At 47.3% G+C, this 6312-nt stretch overlaps 1 pseudogene; it reads right to left on the minus strand.

The window, feature by feature from the left end:
- Positions 1-4073: 4073 nt before the first annotated feature.
- Positions 4074-5490, minus strand: LOC102421791 (annotated as a pseudogene).
- Between the last annotated feature and the right edge of the window lie 822 nt (positions 5491-6312).

A 6312-nucleotide genomic window follows, 5' to 3' on the forward strand; every position in this document is an offset into this window, starting at 1 on the left:
AAGCCATTCCCAGACGCCTGAACCTCAGAAACTATGAGACAATAAGTGTGTGTTGTTCTAAGCTGCTGAGCTTGGGGATAATTTGTTACACAGCAATAGATAACTCACACACTAGCTAAGGAGGAACAGTAAGGTGCCTGGAGGGAAGACTCTAGAAAAACCAGACATTTGACAGGATTCCTGCTTAGACTGAGTCCCAGTACTGGGTTGAACAGTGAAGGGTGGAAGTGGGTTTTAGGATGTTATCTCATTTCAATCCTCCATGGAGGGCTATTTTTTTGAATGAATCTTCTTTAAAAGAGCTAATAGTGGGAACTAAGATAATTTAAGTGACAGTGTAGGGACTAAAAAAGAAGCGAATAGGTGTGAAACCGCACAGTGCACAAGAGCACCCACAGTTTCCTGGGCCCAACCTGTTTGCACAGTGTGGGCAGGAGGGCAGCCTCTCCAGCAAAGAAGCTGCCATCTTTGGCTTCTAGGCTTGCCCTCTGTTTCCCCGTCTCGCCCTCACCCTGCTCACCCTCCTTCCACCTTCCTGAGCCTATCTCCCACCTTTAACAGATTTCTATTTAGGTTCCTGGAACAAGTCCCCCATATTAGAAAGTCAGGGATGTCCTGGAAGTTCAACAAGTCAGTTGAACAACTGACAGTCAGTATTTTGGCCTCAAGAAAGTGGTGCTTGGATATCTTCATGATAATTACTCATCACATTCTCAAGTAAATACCTTTATATTCACTGCTTTCATTTGATTCCCCACAACAATCCTGTGAAGTAGGCAGAACAGATATAGATACTCCTGATTTACAGGTGAGGAAGCGGAGGCTCAGAACAGCTTAGAGAGTCAGCAAGCAGTGGAGCCAGGGCTCGAATCTGTGCCTTTACACTCCCGTCCTGTGGGCCTTTTACTCAACCCCTCAGTCTCTCACTACATGTTCCAAGACGGCCAACCCAAATGTAGTTTTAGCCTTACACTAAGCTGTTAAATCTAACATTTCCCCTTTATTTGCAAGAGGTTTGCTAAAGCACAGTAACGTAGGGCAGTGGATTTCTTTGTGCCTCAGTTGCCCCAGTTTGAACCATACAAAGTGGACCAGCCATCTGTCCCTGATTGGGCCTCAGTGTTCATGCCTCTAGCGAAGTCCCTCAGGAAGCCGGGCCTGCTCCCGTGAGGCAGGGCATCAAGTCCTCACCATTTGGCAGTGACTAAGCCTGAAAACCCTGAGGAAGATTTGCCCAGAAGTGAATCAGTCCAGCCACACAAAGGGGCACTGGAGGCTGCCGGAAATAGGTCAGCAGACCATGGTGGCATTATTGGGCTTCGGCTCCTGAGACTATCAACAGAGGGTCCCAGTCCCATTGGCCACAGCTCCTCTGCCAGAGGCTGGCGTGAGGCCCTCCCTATCCCACACATGGGCCACCTATCCCCCACAGGGAGCTAGTTGTCCTGGTCCTTCCTGGGTCCAGCCTGAATGGACTGCCCATCACCTTCTCGCTCTTTGGAGACTCTGAGAGGAGCACAAAAAGACACCTGGCATCCAAAGCCAATTTCACATCAGCCCCAGACACTGTCAGACAAGGAAGGACATGAATGCTCCTTACTCACCTCATTCAGGACAAGAACAAAAGAGCAGACAGAAAGGGCCCCCATGCCCCCATTTTTGCAATCACCATACTATACCACAGCCCCAAAGCCCCAAAGCCCCAAAAAGGTTCACGAACTCCTTTGAATTCTTTTCCCCTGATTCTCCCAAGTCAATAATTCACTTTCCAATTTGCGATGGCAGGAGAATGGGAAAAGGGGATGGGGATGGGGATGGGGATGGTGACAGCCAGCTTCCCCGGAAGCCTCTCACCCAGGTTCCTTGAGCCACAAGGTCCCTAATGTCCTTCAACACCCTCAACAAGGAGACAGACATCATGCTGAACCAACACTGCTTAAAAGAGAAACATCCTCAGGCTCCACGGGAGCACGTCAAAACACAGCACCATCTGGCCTTGTATTCACTCAGCATTTATTCCAAACCCCAACCCAGAGCCACCCTCCGCCCCTCACTTGATCTACACCTTTGGCTACTCAATCCAACTGACAAATCATTTTCCACCGGCCAAATCCTCATCTAAATTAATCTTGTTTTCTCTTACAATTAAACAAGTATTTAGCCAACAAATTCATAAATGAGAACTGACCTCACTGTTTATTTGGAAAGCTGGAGGAGTTGGTTGTACATGGGCTTTATCTTTTTCCTCTAGATAAATTAGGGAGTTGAGATACTACAGGAGAAAGCAAATCAATGGCTATTTCCAGTTACCAGCATCTGTCTTCCGATTTAATAGAAATGATGCCCTAAGACACGTAGTCTCTTCAGTACAAACACTCATCGATATTAACGTGATGCAGGAGAGCCCTTCCTGGTACTTTGTAAATGTGGACAAGAGCATCCCAACTGTTTGAAGATTCACAAAGACCCTCAGGACGAGTGGTGATCAACTCCATCCCAGAACCAGCAAGAAGAAGGCACCCAAGGAATAGGTGAGAGAATTAGGAATACGTCATGGGAAATCTGACCTCCCTCAGGGATCACTAAATGTGTGGGACATATGCCACTATGCCATCCCATACTGTGGCAGACTTCGCTAGTCAAGTCAACATTCTCTTCCAATCCTCATGTCTGAGACCTTAGGATCCTTCTCAACACAGTACTGCAAACAGCTTGCACCACTGAGTTTTCACACAAGAGGAAACCTAGGGGCCACCTCTGAGCTGGAAGCTATTAAGTTTAATAGGTTATAAGCCTCATGTGAGAATTAAGGATTCAAACCTTAAGCAGGTCACCAATCGAATACATATTTTTTTTAGGGTTTTTTATTGTTTTATTTGGGAAAGTGCTTCTTACAAAAGGGCAGCTGTGAAATACAGAGACCTCTGTAACAATGACTTGTTTTTCTTAAAGTGAAAGAATGGGTGGGATCCAAGGAATCAAAAGCAGTCGATGGGACAACTCAGGAACATCTCCAAGTTATTTTCAGGAAACAGCAACAAAATTCAAGCTAAATTTTTCAATCAAGGAATTCTAACAATTTAGCTTGTCTTGTGAATTACCAACCCAACCCCACCCCCCTTGAGTGGGAAAGCATAACTTATTACTGCAAACCAATGACTCCACTACAAGAAACACCTTAGAACACAGTTTTGAATCACATCTGTCTACCTGCAAAGTACAGGGATGGAATGAGGCACATACCCACAAAAACACAAAAACCTCACAACAAAACCCCTCAAGCGAGGACAAAGGTTTGCCAAAAGGTGCCTGAACTGGAGAGGGTAAGAGATCATTAAGCATTAAATACAACTGTGTATTCACAACCCGTTTTGTGTTAAGATATGGGATAACCAGATAGTTTTACCCTCTATGGCTAAGCCCATTTATTCATATAGACAGACAAAGCTAGCACTGCTCTAGTAACGGCTACCAACATACTGCTTTGTCCTGTAAGATCTAGTTACCACACGAGGCTGAACCACTAAGTCAAGGTTTTCCACTAAGGCTAAGAACACTGCACCGAGGCAGGGATGCGAGGCTGACCACACACTTGCACTCACACATGCCAAGTCTACCAGCTCTGGGGAGTCCACCTCAATTCTGCATTTCTTTTATGCCAGTAAATCATTCTTTTAGAATCTTCCTGTCATACTGAACAGTAAAAATCTCCACACATTCGCACCTGGTGATGGTTATCCAGTAGTCATTGCTTGTGTGCAATTATCAAGAGACCAAAACCACAGAACAAGTGCACAGGGTAGGGATTGTGGGGTAGGGAACATATAAAAACACAGATGTGCAGATTTTAGCAGAAACCTCAAGTATCCGCCTCTAGGTCTGTAGCACAGGCTACTTGCCACAGTTCAGATCCTTCACCCATCACCTCTTCTTGGACCCCCAAGCAGGGCCAAGGCTGTGGCTTTTGAACCTGGGTCCTTAGAATGAGTGCAGCACGTCCATGAACAACCTCCAACTGTGTGAATCTGGTTGAAAACAGATGACGCAACAAACCTACACTAACTGTCTGACAGTTAAGTTCGTGTTACAAAAAACTAACTTTAAGGTTTATTTTTGTAACTTTTTAACCAGAGGAAACAACATACTCCTTGGGGAAAGGTGAGGGAGTAAGAAGACAGGCCCTGGGTACGAAGTATTACGACAGCACCTGGAGTTGCTAGGCCTGCCTAGGAGACACGGCCACTGCCACACCACCACAGGGGACAGCCACTGTCTGGGCTCAGCAGACCAGTTCCCACGCCACGCAAAGCTGCTATAGGTCCAAGTCATAAAATTCTTCCAGCTCATTGTGAAACAAGTCCCACTCGTCTTCAGAGTCTGTCAGCTCGTCGTCGTCCCCACCTGCAGCCAAAAGCATAAGCAACATCTCGCCCAGCTCAAAGGTGACAACCTCTTCTTCATCGTCAAAGGGGTTGCTGTTCTCTCTTTCCTCAATGAGCTCCCAGAAGTGGTTCCTTCGTTGGGCCCGGTATCTGCTTGATGTTCCCACTTTCTGTCTCTGTGGCTCCTCTCTACGGCCATCGGGGTACGCATGCTTGTAAAAACAGTTCCCTCCAAATGGGCAGCTCCCACGTCCTTCACCAAAATACCTGCACGCCTTGTTGTTGGAATGACAAAGTTAGATGTGATTCGGCATTCTGGGCAGGACTTTATGATCTTGCTCTCAAATTGCTTAGCACTCCTCCACTTGCAAATACACTTGAGACCGGAGGTGTGGTTGCAGTTGGAGAGGATCCCGAAGCGGCGCCCACTAGGGTTGGCTTTCTCGTAGACCACCTCCATGCAGATCCCACACACGTTGTCCTTACTGCGCTGGACGGCAAACGAGAGCTCCGTGTCCTTCTCATGGGCCTCAGTGCAAGATTTTATGTGCTGTGATCTCTGGGCTGCGTCCACTGGGTGTAGGACCTGCAGCCCGCACATGTCACAGGAGTCTCCGTGGAAATACACGCAGTTCTCCCCGTAGCGGCACTCTCCCACCGCTGCATCGGGACAGAGCTGCTTCTTGGTGTCCACGGCCGTTGGCTCCTTCTCTGGTTCTTCCTTAGTCACTGAGCCCTGCAGGGGTGTACGGCCACAGTAGGGCTGCCCAGGAACAAACTCAATGGCATTCACCCAGTCTTCTGAACCTGCTCCTGCAGTTGCAAAATTTGAATTTGACTCGGCCTCGCCCGTATTCATTTCAACCATCGGTCCAACGACTGGTGAGAGACTTGAGGAAGCAGCAAGGGATGGTTTTGCAGTTAGATCTGTAGCAGTTGCTTCTTCCTGTTTCAATGGTTTGCTATGTTCGTATCTGCAGCGGCCTCCGTAAATACAGTACCCTCGCTGAAAATACTTGCACAGCACACCGTATGGACTGTCAGAGAGGTCATGCGAGTAGCGACAGGTATCTCCTTCCTTACAAACCCCGTGCATGAAATACCTGCAAGGCTGGTCTCGGAAGGAATGGGTGTCCTCTGTGCCACATGGGAGTTACTAAAGGATTCTAGGATGGAGCAGGATGGCTCTCGAATACATATTTAACTCCTGTTTTCCTTTCTATGAGTCAAAGACCTTATCAGAATAACTAGGACCGTAAACCAAATGGTTGTGTGGTTGGACTGACAGACAGGATTCCCAATCACATACTTCTGTTATTACAGAAAATAATCTGGAAGACTCTTTCTAACACAGGGTTTTTAAAAATAGTGGTTAATATATCACTCCTTCATTAAGGAATTCCTATTTTTCTCATTGCCCAGGGCAGGAAGTAACTTCCTTAGCCTCATAAGGCTCTTTGCTGTCAGGTCATAACTGCCCTTTTAGATTCGTCTTCTTTTACAACTACAGGCCCAACCACCACTGGATCCTATGCAACAGTCACACAGAGAAGCACTTGCCATGTTCCTTCTCCCCCGCCCCACCCCACCAAAACCATCACTCTTTTTACACGTCACACTTTTGCACACAAAGATCGCACTGTCCTTAGTCTGACTCCATTTACAGCCAAACCTGTCAAGCAGGTTGTCTACACTCTGGCTGCCTGAAGTGTGGTCCATGGGCCAGCAGCATGAGCATCACCTGGAAGTCTGTTAGACACGCCCAGCCCAGACCTCCCGAACCTCAATCTGCATTTAGACAAGATCCCTGGGTGACTCACACGCACAGTGGATTTTGAAATGTACTGTTCTAATTTCACTCCCTTCTTTTCTGGGATACCCACTCAGTCTTCATTCTCTCTCCTCTGACTGCCCTCCCCACCTCTCCACC

Source organism: Myotis lucifugus, unplaced genomic scaffold (assembly GCF_000147115.1).
Source record: "Myotis lucifugus unplaced genomic scaffold, Myoluc2.0 scaffold_207, whole genome shotgun sequence".
Taxonomy (NCBI): domain Eukaryota; kingdom Metazoa; phylum Chordata; class Mammalia; order Chiroptera; family Vespertilionidae; genus Myotis; species Myotis lucifugus.